General features: G+C 40.2%; 1 long non-coding RNA gene across 1 annotated transcript; it reads left to right on the top strand.

The window, feature by feature from the left end:
• The first annotated feature begins 8,893 nt into the window (after window positions 1-8,893).
• LOC117254009 (uncharacterized) lies at window positions 8,894-14,203 on the top strand. Its single transcript, XR_013491722.1, has 5 exons — window positions 8,894-9,418; window positions 9,509-9,626; window positions 12,314-12,414; window positions 12,587-13,283; window positions 13,528-14,203. It is a non-coding gene; the product is annotated as an uncharacterized LOC117254009 (long non-coding RNA).
• The last annotated feature ends 1,686 nt before the right edge of the window (window positions 14,204-15,889 follow it).

Raw genomic sequence — 15,889 nt, 5'->3', positions numbered from 1 at the left:
AGGAAAGGGGGAAAATGTAGGGTTTCAAAATATGTGGCAGGAATTCACTGCCACCAAGTCAGAGCCGTCAAATAATTACAGGATGCAGTTTGTATAAAATACAATAAGCAACTTTTATTAGCATAATTAAAAATGACACAATTCAGAAAAATGGGGGAGAGACTGCAACAAGGAACCCCTACCACCCACCAAGGCACCCAACAAAAAGCCTCCACTATTATAGGCCTGACTTCTGGCTTAAGGCACACCAATGAACAGGGCACTCTGTCACCCTCTACTGGAGGCACTGCAATTCACACACAGCCTGCCAGCTCAGGCAGTAAGTCCCAGTGTCCAATCACATCACAGTATTTTCAGACATGTGCTCCTGCTGAGGTGGAGCTAAACAATTAAGACCCACAATTTAAGCTTATGCTCCAAGATATGAGCTTCCTACCTTGACTTTCTGACTTTCTATGTTAACAGATTCATTGTTGGCTGCCTGTGGCTGAAGTCTAACATCCAATGGAAACAAGACCTTTGATAGAGTGGAACACTGGTCTCTTCGACTGCTTTGAGGATGCAAGTTCTTGTAAGAATCAATACCACAAGTTTGACAAATTAGCTTTTTCAGATCAAAGTCCTTCTTATGTGTCATCTGTAAGGCCTTCTTTATCAAGTCACTTAAGATTTTCTCCCACTGAAAAGTTCCTCCCAACCTTAATATCTGAGGAACAAACAGGTTTTATTAAGGAACGACAGTTTTTTTTTTAATGTACGCACACTGTTAAACATACTCCATTCTAAACAATCTACGGTAACTCCAGAAGTGGTCATTTCTTTAGACGCAGAGAAGGCCTTCGATCGAGTGGAGTGGGGGTACCTCTTTGCCGTACTAAAGAAATTCGGGTTTGGAGATACATTTATATCTTGGATTCGCCTTCTCTACTCGTCTCCACAAGCCAGCATCCACACAAATGATATCCGATCTGATTACTTCCCATTGACACATGGGACCAGACAGGGGTGCCCTTTGTCCCCACTATTATTCGCATTAGTGATAGAACCTTTGTCGATCGCACTGAGGTCATCCTCCCTGTTTAAGGGAGTAACCCGGGGGAACAGAGAATTTAAATTGTCATTATTCGCTGATGACCTGTTACTATATATATCGGACCCAACCAAAAGCATTCCCTTAATACAGTCGATTTTGGAACGTTTCGGCTTATTCTCTGGTTCTAAAGTTAATCCACTAAAAAGTATTTGCTATCCAATAAATAACCTTGCACTCCAACTTCAGCAATTTGACATTCTCTTCAAAATTAACCCTGTGGGGTTCAGATACTTAGGGATCAACATAACACGAACAATGCCCTCTCTTTTCTCTGCAAACTTCTCCCCTTTGATTACACAGGTTAAAGCTGATGTCCAGCACTGGAGTAGCTTACCACTGACACTGATTGGAAGAATTAGTGTTGTGAAAATGAATATCTTGCCTAAATTCCTTTTTTTGTTTCAATGTATTCCGCTGTTCTTACCAAAGAAATTCTTTAAAACTATTGATGAGGTTATTTCAGGATTCTTATGGAACAATAAAGCTCCTAGGATTCGTAAATCTCTATTACAAAATTGTAAATTCAACGGTGGTCTAGCATTGCCTAATTTTCAATTATATAACTGGTCATGACATATTCAGAAGATAACTTATTGGCTTAACTGTGCAGACACTTCATGGTGTTGACTTGAGGCACAATCGTGCAATCGATCCTCTCTCAAGGCTCTACTTACATCCCGTTTACCGCTCAACCCCTCTGGCTTTACTGACAATCCAATAGTGCGATCCACCCTTAGGATTTGGTATCAATTCAGACGCCATTTCAAATTTCTGTCAGCTTCCTCTAGAACACCTTTACTGAGAAACCATTTATTTCCTCCTTCAAGTACAGATGCTACTTTTCTGCAATGGTACAACAGAGGCATACAGTGCTTTCAAGATCTGTATAAAGACAATGGCTTCTGCAGTTATACAGAGCTCTGTGCTCAATTTGGATTACCAACAACCCATCTATTTCGCTACTTTCAGATCCGACACTGTGCTACTTCTCTTTTCCCAAACTACCCCCTGATGCCCCCTAAATATCCCTGGGATGATCTTCTTGAGCTAAACCCTAAAGGAAAATCACTGATTTCAAAAATCTATGCTCAGCTCTTATCACTGAATGACTGTACCGTGTCCAAAACAAAGGTGGCATGGGAGCAGGAATTGGGCATAACATTCACAGAGGAAGGGTGGGAAAGGGCCATTAAAAGGACCCACACGAGCTCTTTCTGTGCCCAACTTGGACTAATACAGTTCAAAGTCCTCCATAGGGTCCATTTCTCTAAAGCTCGTTTATCTGAAATATTTCCAGGAGTGGAAGATAGGTGCGACAGGTGTCATCAATCTCCATGCAATTTAAGTCACATGTTCTATTCTTGCTCAAAGTTACACAATTTTTGGCAGGAATATTTTGAGACTATGTCTAAAATACTTAGTATTGAAATTAAGCAATGCCCTTTCATTGCGATATTTGGAGGCCCTCAGAACCATGGTCTGTACACCTCTAAACAGTTAGACTTCTTAGCTTTTACATCTTTATTAGCACGCCGCCATCTTCTTCTCCAGTGGAAATCAGATTGCGCCCCTTCGATCTCTCAATGGCTTCAGGATGTCATGTTTTTCCTAAAATTGGAAAAAATCAGAGATGAACTTAAAGGTGACTCTGAAAAATTCTATGGGAAATGGCAGCCCTTTATTACATATGTCAACTCACTTAAAGTCTTACCACCTAACTGAACACTTATCTTTTTTTTTTCCTTTTGTTTTACATTTATTTATGTATTTGTTTATTTATTTATATTTCTCTCTGGTTAACTTTTTGTTTATAGCTTTATTTGCTCTTTAATACAGAGAGTTTTCTGTTTAGAGACAAGGAATCAGGAGCTACATTCAGTTCGCATTGGGGGGTGGGGGGGGGTCGGTTCTTGTGGGGTGGGATGGGGGGTTGGAACAGGTTAATGAGGGGAGGTACTGCATTATATGTGAATTCTTCCTGTGATGTATATGACTAGTTTTTTGTTTTTTTTTGTGGAAAGATGTTGAGACAGGGAAGTATGAATAGTTTGAAAATGTCTATAATACCTGTAATATCCTCAATAAAGAAATTAATAAAAAAAAAATTAAAAAGAAGATTTTCTCCCACTTTGTTGGTGTATCTTTGTGTTTTTTAGGTTGCTATGGTTTCTGGTGCGGCCCTTGTCTTGCCTGCACTGTGTCAGAAAGATTTGGAGAGAACCGTTGTCTCCCGTTGTTTGACATATGCTGTGGGAAATCTCCATGCCTGCCTTCTCCTGCAGTCCTCTCTCTAAGGGCTGCCATGCGAAACAGATACGGCATCAAGGTATGATGCATGTGAAGCTGCTACTTGATTTCACATGACAAGTTTAATAATAAAGTGAAGCAATGTTGAATGTACAACTTTACATGACTGTGTATATTTTCTTTGGCTCTCTGCAGGGTTCTCTGTGTAAGGACATCATAGCTTCCTGCTGCTGTGAGTGGTGCGCCTGGTGTCAGATGCATCGAGAGTTAAAACATCGCAGACAAACTCCCACTATCATCAATATGCAGAATCAAACCATTGTACAAATGCAGCCTCCTGCAGTCATGATGGCTCCTCCATACCAACTCCAAGGTGGTTATGCGCACCAAGGAGTCCCAGCCCAAGCTTGTGCGGTGACTCAATCAGAAGTCCACGTGCTGCCATACTGAGCTCTGTGGCTTCTCATTGGTCTGTTGTATCTTATGAAGAAAGTATGATTGAGCTCAGATCTTACTGCTGTCAGGTGAATGTTAATCATTCAAAACCAAATATGTTTTAACTTTGAATTGTGTCCCCCTGGCATCAGAGTGTGCTGAACAAGTTTCAGTTTCTTAATAATTATGACAATAATTGTTCCAGTTCTTGGTGAAGTCCCTTAAATTTGGTTCTCAGTTTTTTACAGCTACCAATGACACCCAGTCAAGGATTAATGAGGCACATGTAGTTCTTTTACATCTCTATTTCTCCACAAGTAATCTTGGGAGTGTGGTCTACAGTTAAAAAATAGTTAATAATTGTTCCTATTCAGCAACATCCTGCTGCAGTTTATCCAAAAGCCCAACAGAGGGCCCTCTGTAACCACAAATGGCTGCCAAAAAATGCCATTAGCAAATGAGGATATCAGTCAACTGCAATCCTTGTCTTTGGAAACATAAAACGCTTTGACATGTTACACCAATACAGAACTACTACTGAACAAGATTTATGTGCTAAAATGGTCAAGTTAGAGAAGATATATTCATACATACATATTCTGAATGACAGATGTGTGGTCTTAAAGGGATAGTTCAGAAAACACAAAAGTGTTGTATGAGGTACGTATTTTAGCTGCCTAAAACAGTCCCACTTAAAAACATAAGCATGAATCAGTTTAAGTGTACGCTATGTAAAAACAGAATATTTTCACTGCTTTGCCCTACTGTCAGAATGCAATTTTCTATGGGAAACTGAAGCCCTTACATCACTCACTTCAAAGCCAGACTCCATTGAGAAAAACAGAAGGCTAATTTAACATAGCTAAGAGGAGCTGCTGGTCTACCACTGCCTCAGTCAGTTATTTTATTTGGGTTATTGTGTGACTTTGGTGTTTTAAAGGGTTAGTTCTGATTTCACCAAAGTCACACGACAGCACAAATGGACTAGCTGATTGAGGCAGTGGTAGACCAGCAGCTCCTGTGTTCATCGAGCTAAAATGACTGATTTTGTCATTGGAGTCTGGTGGCTTTGACAAGAGCGTAAGTGGGAATTTGAAGCTGTGGATGGCTTTCCAATATAGCGTACACTTCTCCAAAGTGGGGGTGTGCCGACAGACATCTACCGAATGTAATACAGTGACGATGGATAAGTGCATCATACAACGCCACTTCAAAAATTCTGAACTATCCCTTTAATCAGCACAGCCAGCAGCTTTTTCATGTACATTTAGAGAAATTTACAGTACAATCAATACATTATATACTTACAGTTTCTAAAAGCTAGCTAAATTTGATTGACTCATGCACACAACGTTCAAAACCAGCAACTCTTATACACAGAACATGAAGTGCACTGAATATCCCTCTAAAGTGATGAGCTGTAGTTGGCTCAGATAAAAACACAATGAGCCAGTAACAGAACATGATGCTGGAAAAACTGTTCTGCAAGGGACCTGTCCGTAGCTTTGTTAGGGCATTTTCAACCACTGTAGTTTAATTACAGTGATGCTTGATAATACATTAATAGATATAGAATTACTTTATCAAGACTTAATTTTTATCAGGCAAATGATTTTAGTTTTGGTCTCAAGTTTCCCTGTAAAAAAGAAAAATAGAGAGAAATCCTAATTTTTGTATTCCTATCCTGCACTTTGCTAACTTTTTCTGTGGAATTACAAAAACGTCTCGTAATTTGCTTGTTTCAGTCTGATAAATGTCACTCATTCATGAGGATGTGCTTGTTTGTGAAATTACTAGTAATTAAAAATTACTAGTATTTGACATCCCTAAAAGTACCATTTAAAGCTACCTGTCACTGCTGCAGTCTGTTTGTGGGCAAGTTTCATTCACAAAAATGTTCTGCAGAGATTTGTGTGCTCACTTCATTTGGGTGTTGAAGAAGTCCACCCACCTTTAACCTGTGGCCTTAGTTACTGTATATTTTATATTGTCATAAGTGATATTTTCTGACCTACTGTTCCAAATTGTTTTAACTTTTTCACTTGTGCACTGAAATAAGAAAAATGACAATTAAAGTCCTATTCTTTATGTTTCTGTGAGAAGTGTGTTTTTTTTGTTTGTTTGTTTTTTAATTTACACTTCAGGGTCTTAAGTCATTCCTATAGCAGCCCTGTGAGGCAAGTGAAGAAAAAAACTCTGGTGATCCATACCATTTCTGTTGCAAAATGTTTTCTCTCATGTGTTTATGACCTAAAAACGGGGAAAAATAGGTTTTGTGAAAATGTTTTGGCAGGTAAAAAACATCTGACAGGATCATTTGTGTTTCAAGGGTATTTGTTGTTGTAATACCGATTTTTGGCCACAAGAGGCTGAAGAACGACATGATTTTTGCCATTCAGGACATGCTTCTGCATTAACATCACACATCGCATTCCAGGACCAACATTGCCATCAAGTTATTACAATTGAACAAAATCCTCAGTGAAGTTGAACAAAAACCATGTAAGCTACTGCAGGGCTAGTGAGCTAGCTTGCTCACTAGGTAGGCTATGCTAACAAGGAAGTTTGCCAGTAGATTAAGATATTGGTCATTAACAGTCAAAGTAAGGATGATGTAATTTTGCAGTTGCAAAGACCTGAGAACGACACATTTCCCCTACTTTTTAATAACCTAGTCTAAACTTTTTTTTTTCTTTTTTTCTTTTTTTGCAAGATTCGAGTGCTTGTGTTGATCCAGGACCATCACTGTTACGTTGATGTCAACATTAATAAATTATCCAGAATTGGCATTATGATGATGATGGTCCTGGATAAACCTTACCAAATCTATCCAGGATCAATATGGAGAGCAAAAAGGGAAATGTTTTAATTGTAGGAATTTGCAATTGAAGAATGCTATTTTCCTCATTTTGTGTTACTTAACAATTTTCTACCTATTGGCAAGCTATTTGTTAGCATAGCCTACCTACTTAGCAAGCTAACTTGCTAACCCTGCAGTAGCTTACAAGGTTTTTGTTCACCGTTACTGAGGATTTTGTTTAATTTTACTAATTTTGATTTTTTAAACTAGCTTAGCTCTGAAGAAGCACAAAGGATTTTTGAAAGAGCAGCACACTGATGATGTCAGAGGGTTGTGATTGGTTTATTGCAGTGTTGGTCCAGGAATGCACTGTGGGATGTTGATCCAGGGGCATGTAGCTACTGCTTGGCAAAATCAGGTCATGCAGCACCATTATCTCTTGTTCTAAACATAACTAAAAGCATTCATGTTTTCTTACAGGAGAATTTAAACGTCTCCATGCACTCTAAACACAGATACATACAGCTAAAATATTAAAACCCAGTGGTGGGTGAAGTGAGTAACATTGATCATATTTTTACAGTGCAATGTTCTGCTGGAAGACCTTTGGTCATGGCATTCATGTGGATGCCACTTGAAGCCCTCCACCCAACCAAACACTGCTGTGGAATAAGTAACCCCCCCCCCCCTCATGGCAACAGCACTGCCTCATGGCAGTGCCCCCCCAGCAGAAAAATGCACCATGCCTGTCAAAAGAATTTCTTCGTAATGACTTTTAAAGCAACAGAGATCGGAGCCGAAGTATCAAAGTTTAACAAAGTTTTATTTTCTTGTACAAGAAGGAGCGTTTCACAGTGCAACACACAAGGTGAGGTTACAGAGAAAAAGGCTCCCTGGAGGAGCATTTGCTATCAGCTAATATACAGCACAAGTGGGTGGGTAAGCTCGGATGTTTCTATCAAGTACACACTTGTAGATAACGTCACAATCATCTTCGGTCCCTCTGTCGGAACAATACCCTGCCTGTCTGGCCATCCAAACCTGCCTGTCCTTGACTTGTCTCCGATCCGAGCCTCCCTGTCCTCCCTTACAGATACAGAGCTGATGAATCTGCTGACGTTGTGGTGTTTAAGTACAAAACAGAAACAGTATTCTACTGACCGGTACACAGCGTGATCATAATTTTTATAACAATGCCACTCCACAAAAACTGCTCAGGTATGGTCTGAGGAACGTGACAAAAAGCTCAAGGTGTCAACCTGGCCTACAAATCCCCCACACACTAGTCTGACTGAGCATCTTGGGACGTGCTGGTACCCCATCTCACAACTGACAGGTCAGCACCCTGGTGCCAGACACCACAGTACACCTTCAAGAGGTCCTGTGTCCATTCCTTGACATGTCAGAGACATGTCCACTCCAGGGAGGCCCCCACCATGGATCTGCAGTGTGGCATGGGACATTTTCCTGCTGGGGGGCCACTGCCATCGGGGAGTGCGGCTGCCATACGGAGCGAAGCGGGCGGTCGCGTGCTAAAGTTCCCTCCTGGGAGCCAAAATGCGTGCTCACAGTCACTAGATTACATTTTGTACTAAGGGAGTGTCCGTTACTTATTAGGGGGGAAGGGGGTGGTGAAAAAAGGGGAGGCATGTCAAATATTTTTTTTTAAAGCACTAAGGAGGGACTTGTGTTTTTTTAAGCTTCACAGAAGGGTGTACAAAGTTAAATGCTTTCGTATTATTTTTGTGATTACTAAAAAAAGAAGAAATGCTTTCTTTAAAAATCACCAAAATCATGTCACTGCCAGAAACTGTAAAAACAAAAATTATTGTTGGATTTTCAAATCACTTTATTCTACATCTAATTTAAAATTTGGGGGGGAAAAAAACATTTGCACGAACTAACTAGTGTGCATGTGGAAAGTGGAACAACCAAGGCTTTGTTCAACTCGAGGATTTCATCTTCAACTTTTAACTTTTAACTTTCAAACATCAAAGCGTAGGAAGTTTTAATGATCTAACGACTTATTTACAGTGGATGGAGGGTCGTGCATTTTCCACCAGTCACTCAGGGTGGCTAGAGATAAACCATCTTTGAGGAGGGTCAAAAAAAAAAAAATGAAGTCACACCCCAGCCACCCCCCTCCTCTGATTCGTAAAGAACAGTCCCTAACATAATAAGGCTGCAAGATGACAGGAAGCTCACTGCATAAAAGTCACACTCTGGCAACTGCAAATTCACCTCAAATCAGATTTTCTTGTAAAAGAGCCAACATTTTACAGCGCTGCATGTTTGCAAGCTATGTTGTTGAACTACATTTACAAACATATTATTTATGGGACATTCTTGCCAGGTGCAACAAATTTCTTTCATAGTGAAAAAAGCCTAATTGTTCACCTATTTGCGCCTCCTGTAGCCTTGTCTTTCTGGATTGCCATGAGACAGAAATATAGACTCAAGATATGACGCCTATAAAAGTCTGATTTCATATGTAATGTAGAACTAAAAACATCTACCGAACAAAAACCAAAGTGATACTTTTAAAAAAAAATCTCTGCTGGCTCTTCGGGAGTTTATATATATTTATGCAGGTGGAACATCACATACATCACCAAAGGACACCTGTCTTCAGTCAGTGATATTTATATGTTGAACCTCATTCCTGAAATATCTTAATGTCAAACAGGCTACACTGAAACTAAAGTTGGTGTTTGGTTCAACTTATGTTTCTTAAAAATGTTTGTCTACCGTAAAACACATGAAACCATCCAAAGGAGTGTATTACTCTACAAGCAAGGATCTGCAAAAGTCCCATCAATGAGTCAAACATAATTACATGCAAGGTAAGAAAAAGAACACCCATGAAAATCATGTGCTGCTATTCTCACTTTTCAGATAGTTAGAGTCTGACTGGTTTGCCTCTCTGCACATAGGTTCAGGTTCTGCAGCATTGTTAATGCTTACCTGCTCGTGTGGATGAGGCGCCACTCCTCGTACATGACGTGTTCTTTCACAGCTTTCTGAGGGACAACAAGGCTTTCAACTAATCAGGTAAGATTTTTCATTTTGCTGATGAGAAAAGTAAATATTTTCATTTTAAAGGTAAAATGAAAGCTTAATCTGATGTGTTGGAAGCTTGCAGGATTTTACAAAGAGATTTATGTGGAGCAAAACTGATCTTTAATCTCACTGAAAAGAAAAGTCAGATGTCTTCATTTGAAAGGTAAAATTAAGCATCGTCAGCAAAGAGATTTATGAGGGGCAAAACTGTCTTACTGACCTTGCCACAAAAACAGAGGTTATTTCTGTGGACTACCAGTTACTGTTTGGTACTACTTTGGTAACGAAAGAATTCATCAGTGTTTACATCTAAAAACACACTTGATTCTTACAATAAAACCTGTGTTTATATCATGGCGACTCCTTCTCTGTCTATGACTGGAAGAGGGAAAATGTGGGTCACTCACAAGGAGGTTATTATTGGACAGACAGGTATTTTGATTGGTCAGCAATCAATAATTTACTTCACTGTTGGATGTCACACATCACAAGATATTACACACTAGAGCAAGGCAAAAGCCTATACAGATTATGTTCACCATATGTAAGACTATAATCATATTATAATAAGTTCCTGCTGATACAAAATTAACATTTGCTGAACAGCTTTGTAGCCAGTATTTATGAGAAAGCTCGTCCATCAAGACGTTCACAAAACCGAGGGTACAAAAAAACTCCTGTAGGCACTCCCTGCTGCTTATTGGCGTTCTTGTCACTCAAACACAAAAGAATTGATGTGCTCGACTCACCGTTTGAAAACACTGCAGAGTCCATAGCCTAGTAATACGTCATTCATACTGACAGTCAGAATGACCAGCTCCACCTGGTTTGCGCTCTGTCAAAGTCACTTTATTTTATACATGTCAAACTAATTGTCTTTGTATCAGAGGTGGGACCAAGTCATTGTTTTGCAAGTCACGAGTAAGTCGCAAGTCTTTGCACTCAAGTCCCAAGTTCTAAACTTTGAGTTTAGGGTTAGTCCTAAACAAGTCATATTAGACCTTTTCCACAGCAGAAGCACAGGTGTATTCAAGAATATTGATGATGGCTGCATTCCATTTAGGGGAGGCCTTGGTATTGTCCATGCTGGCTAACTGGAATAGCTTACCGGGACACCTAATGGAACTAAGCCATCGTGAATGTGATCTGTTTCACCTGTGCTTTTCCTACTGTGACAATTCAAAATGTCTGCTGTGAAAAAGGCTCATGCACTCTTCACAAAATGTAGTGCCATTTTAACATCAGAGTAATAATCTTACAATATAATTACGAAAACTCTGCCTGTGGGTGTGTGTGTTTGGGTGTGTCTGTTCCATGTTTTTCTCCTCACTGACTTGGTCAATCCATGTGAAATTTGGCACAGTGGTAGAGGGTCATGGGAGGATGCGAATGAAGCAATATTACATCAATTGGCCAAAGAGGGGTGCTATAGCAACCGATTGAAATTGCAAACTTTGAATGGGCATATCTCATGCCCCGTATGTCGTAGAGACATGAAACTTTGCACAGAGATGCCTCTCCTCATGAGGAACAAATTTGCCTCAAGAGCCCATAACTTCCGGTTATATAGATTTTCCATCATTTTGAATTTTTTGAAAAACACTTAAAATCGATCCCTTCCTAGGAAGTTTGACCGATCTGCATGAAACTCTGTGAACATAATCTAGGGACCAATATCTGAAGTTCCCTCTTGGCAAAAGTTGGAAAACTTACTAAAACTGAGCTTCTATAAGGCAATGACTTTAACTATCTGCCTTTCAACGTGCTACCTCAACTACTAATGTACAGTTTTAACCCACTAACTATCCCACTATTGGCAATGGTACTACTGTACTTTCAATAAAGCAATCGTACTATCAAATTCATAAAAACTCTGTCTGAATACATTGCTCTACTTAATGGGTAGTTGACTATTTAATCTGCAATTTCCTATGACCTGTGAAACTGTACATGGGCTCTGTGCACTCAATGGGTATGGACTTCCTAAAATGTGTATATATTTGTTACCAATTTTGTAATTTGGTGATCCTCAGTCCCAGGAGGGAGCCCCTCTGTGCGGAGTTTGCATGTTGTGTCAGTGCGGGTTTTCTCTGGGTACTCCAGCTTCCTCCCACAGTCCAAAGACACAATTGGTGACTCTGAATTGCTTGTAGGTGTGAATGTGAGCATGAATGGTTGTCTGTCTCTATGTGTTGCGATAGTCTGGTGACCTGTCCAGGGTGTACCCTGCCTCTCGCCCAGTGTCAGCTGGGATAGGCTCCAGCACCCCTACGACCCTCAAGAGGATAAGCGGTTACGAAAATTGATGGACTTGCATCTTGGTTGGATGCTGTTAAATTGGTTCAAACAAAGTGGATCTGGAAAATGAAGTGTTTTAACCTTTGGGCTTAGTAGGAAGGTATTTTGTTGAGTCTAAAATCATTCAAATTATGACTCTGCTACGTGACTGTAATGTACTATGAAATCAAGAATGTGGGAATTCAAAGATGCACTAATGGAGGAAATACTTGCAATGTGACATCATTTTCTTGCTATTAGAATACAACTGTACATTCAGTTTCAGCGTCATTACACACATATACAGTATTAGCAGTGTGATCAGTATTAACAGTATGTAATGAATATGCTAGATAAATATAGTTGTAGACTTTTATACATTGATATTTGTGTGTTAACAGGAGATTGCTCTCCATCTTTGGTACAGTTCAAGAGGCAATGGCGCAACCCTTGATGAACTGGAACACGGACCTCTTTGACTGTTGTGGGGAGAGATGTTACTGTAAGACCACGTCTTTCATATCTTTCGATCATATTCATCCAAAATAATGGTATATGTTGTGGGGAACTTGTAAAAAGGCCTCATTCTTTCTTTTCTCATTTGTGTGTCCTTCCTCAGTCAGATAGTTTGCATATTACAACACTGTTACAACTTAAAACTACTTGTTTTTCAGGCTGCTATGGTTTGTTTTGCTGTCCGTGTCTTGCCTGCTCGGTTGCAGGAAAGTTTGGAGATAACCGTTGTCTCCCATTATGTGACATCTTCAGCCCCGCCATAACAGCAGCCTGTGGACTCCCTCTGTGTGCACCTCCTGTAGCCTTGGCTCTGCGGGTTGGCATTCAAATCAAATCAAATCAAATCAAATCAAATCAAATCAAATCAGCTTTATTTATATGACACTTTTCATATGACAGTAACACAAAGTGCCTCACAGAGGTTAAAAACAACAAAGATCCAAAACAGAAAACAAAAAGAAAAGAGAAAACCCAACCCTCCCACCCCACATAGAGATACATAAATATACACATACGCACACACAGACACACACAGACAGACACACACACACACACACACACACACACTAGCTATCACTAAAGAGACATGGCCGAGCACCGAGACCTGAGGCAAGGAAAAAGCCACCTCTGGGGGCCGTTCACACTGAGAGGGCCCATGGTCCACGGCCACAGGGAGCGCCGCCATAGAGACCTCCCCGACCCAGCAGACAGGCTCCACCCCGAGGTGCAGTGCCCTTCAGCCACCCAGGTCAGAGCGGTCTCCTGACGGCACCCCCATCGGGAGACCAGGAACAACTCTCAGTGTGGTAGGCCCCCATGAGGAAACACTGGATTCGACACAAATATGGTATCCAGGTAAGACGTGTAAAACTGATGTACACTGATTACTTATTATCTAATGTACTTGTACAGAAAAAAGATATATATTTATATACCTTACATAGTCAAATTACAGGACACACTTTGAATAACAGACAGTCTTGAGGTTCAGGAAGACATCATGTCATATTAAAACTAAACATATGATTGATGTAAGACATTAAATAATAACTGAGAAACACAGTAAAAACAGTATAACGAATATCTTTGTTCTCCACAGGGTTCTATCTGTAAAGACGTCGCAACTTCCTGTTTCTGTATGTGGTGCTCCTGGTGTCTGATGCATCGCGAGATGAAATACCGCATGAAACAACCAGCTGTCATTGTCAACATGCAGCTTCCTCCAGTCATTTTCGCTCCTGGGATGTATCCTGGAAACCCAGCTCCTCCTGGTTTTAGGGGCTACCCAGGGGTTGTTAATGGTTAATTCAGACTGAGCTTTGTGATTTCTAAACACTGTTGGTTAGGTGTTGGTTAGCAGGATACAGTCCTTGTTTGGACCTTTTTTCTAAGCAGTGATATACAAGGATGTAATTATTTTAAGTGGTGTCTCCTCAGCATCTGCATGCTGGGTAGATGTCAGTCTAATGATATAACAATGTTAATCATGACAGTTCTATGGTGGTGGTTGGTAACTCTCTCTTTTTAATGGCCAGGGATTTATCTTACTTAGTAAAAGTGAACTACTGTCAAAATCAGGAGAAAATTCACAAATGAGAGCAGATGTTTCCTGAACATGTACTTGTCCTGAACTGTTGCTGCTTTAGCCTCACATGTATATTGAAGGAGTTATGTTTAATTAAAAACATTTACTCCACAGCTTTGTGAAGGATTTTTAAAACCCAAGTAGATTTGTGTAACTATGTGTAAATTTTAATTCTTTTTTTGTTGTTATTTGCAGGAATAATCACATTAAAATTACACAAAAAACACTGTCCCGTAAAATTATTTTATTTTTAAAAAAATTGTGGAATCTTCATGCGTTTTGTGACTTTTAAATCATTCCGATGGCAAAGGGTTTGTTTGTATAAAAATGAGACAATCTCAGCAAAGTAACTTTGCTTCATCAGTCATCATGTATCAATGTGTTAACTGAGTTTCTGGTAATAAGTGAAAGCATGTCATTTGCTCCTGAGAGAAACTGGTTTGTGTCTATGTGTTGATGTGGGTGAAATAACAATCAAATGAAAATTGTGAAAAATAAATGATCATTATTATTATTAATAGTAGTAGTAGTCAGGGCAGGAATCTGGCCCTCGTGCCCTCCTAATTTGGCCCTGTGCCCCTGAAAAAATTAAGGCCACAGTGGCCTTGATGCCCCAGGTGATTTTGCGGTTTTCTCCTCTGCCTCTTTCCTGTCAACACGGCTTTGACACCTGGGTCTTTTTTGCATGCGATGACATTCTGGACTCTTATTGGGCAACATCAAATGAGACGATGAGTAGGCTACGTCACCAGTGGGGGGTTTGATTCCAGCCTGGCATGAAGCGCTCGGACGGGCTATAACGACAGTTTGACACCAGTCTATCACCGGCCAACCAGGAGACTTCATCAAACGCCCGGGCAGGGATCGGTACCGGTATTAAACAACCCAAGGTAAATTTAATCAAGACCGTAATAACAGTAAGCTCCGCTATTATCGGCGTTACTTTTTAAAGTTTCGGTTTCATGTAGCCTATCATCATTGTGCAGGGGTGTGGCCGCGGTGCAGGTGAAGGGAATATAACTTCAAGATTACTCTAGTTAACGACTTCACTTGTTACTGTGAGTAAGTGCAATAAAACCTCTGCCAGCCAAGCCAATACTTTATCAATACATGTGATCAGCATGTAGAAAGCCATATTTCAATCTGCTCTGTCCACAATCTCTCATTCGCGCTCGCGAGGCTAATATGCAAAGTCTCGTCTCGTCTCGTCGTCCTCCGCTTATCCGGCAAGCAAATATTACTAATATGCAAAGTATTAAAGACAAACTAAAATGAAAGCTGTCTGTACTTTATCTGAGGATGTAGGCCTACCTGAAGCAGCCGACCTGCAGACAGCGAGTGTCCTCAGTAGAGGAGGAACAGAGAGCAGGATGAATGACTAATACTGATGTTTGTCTTCATGCTGAGATAACGTGACTTTCTTCACTCAGTATTGTGATGTCAGGAGGAATATTTATATTCCAGTGAGATATTACTGGGTTTTAATTAGTGACTTTGTTGTTGTAAACATGACTCTTGCTGCCATGGACTGTATAAAACTATATCCTGTGTAACTGACCTGTAAGGAAAGCATCAGGAGGTGAGGTGTGTGCATGTGTGTGTGTGTGTGTGTGTGTGTGAGTGTGGAGGAGAGGGGAGAGGGAGATGCTGGTAGAGATAGTGTGTGTGTTATTAGATGCTGCTAATGTCACTTATTATGCTTCTGTGCATTGATAGCTCTTTTTTAGTCTGTTTCTGTATCATGTTGAGGAGGGCCATGCCTTTATATATATATACAGTACAGGCCAAAAGTTTGGACACACCTTCTCATTCAATGCGTTTTCTTTATTTTCATGACTATTTACATTGTAGATTCTCACTGAAGGCATCAAAACTA

This window comes from Epinephelus lanceolatus, chromosome 6, assembly GCF_041903045.1.
Source record: "Epinephelus lanceolatus isolate andai-2023 chromosome 6, ASM4190304v1, whole genome shotgun sequence".
Lineage (NCBI taxonomy): Eukaryota > Metazoa > Chordata > Actinopteri > Perciformes > Serranidae > Epinephelus > Epinephelus lanceolatus.
This window is presented reverse-complemented; position numbering and strand designations above follow the sequence as displayed.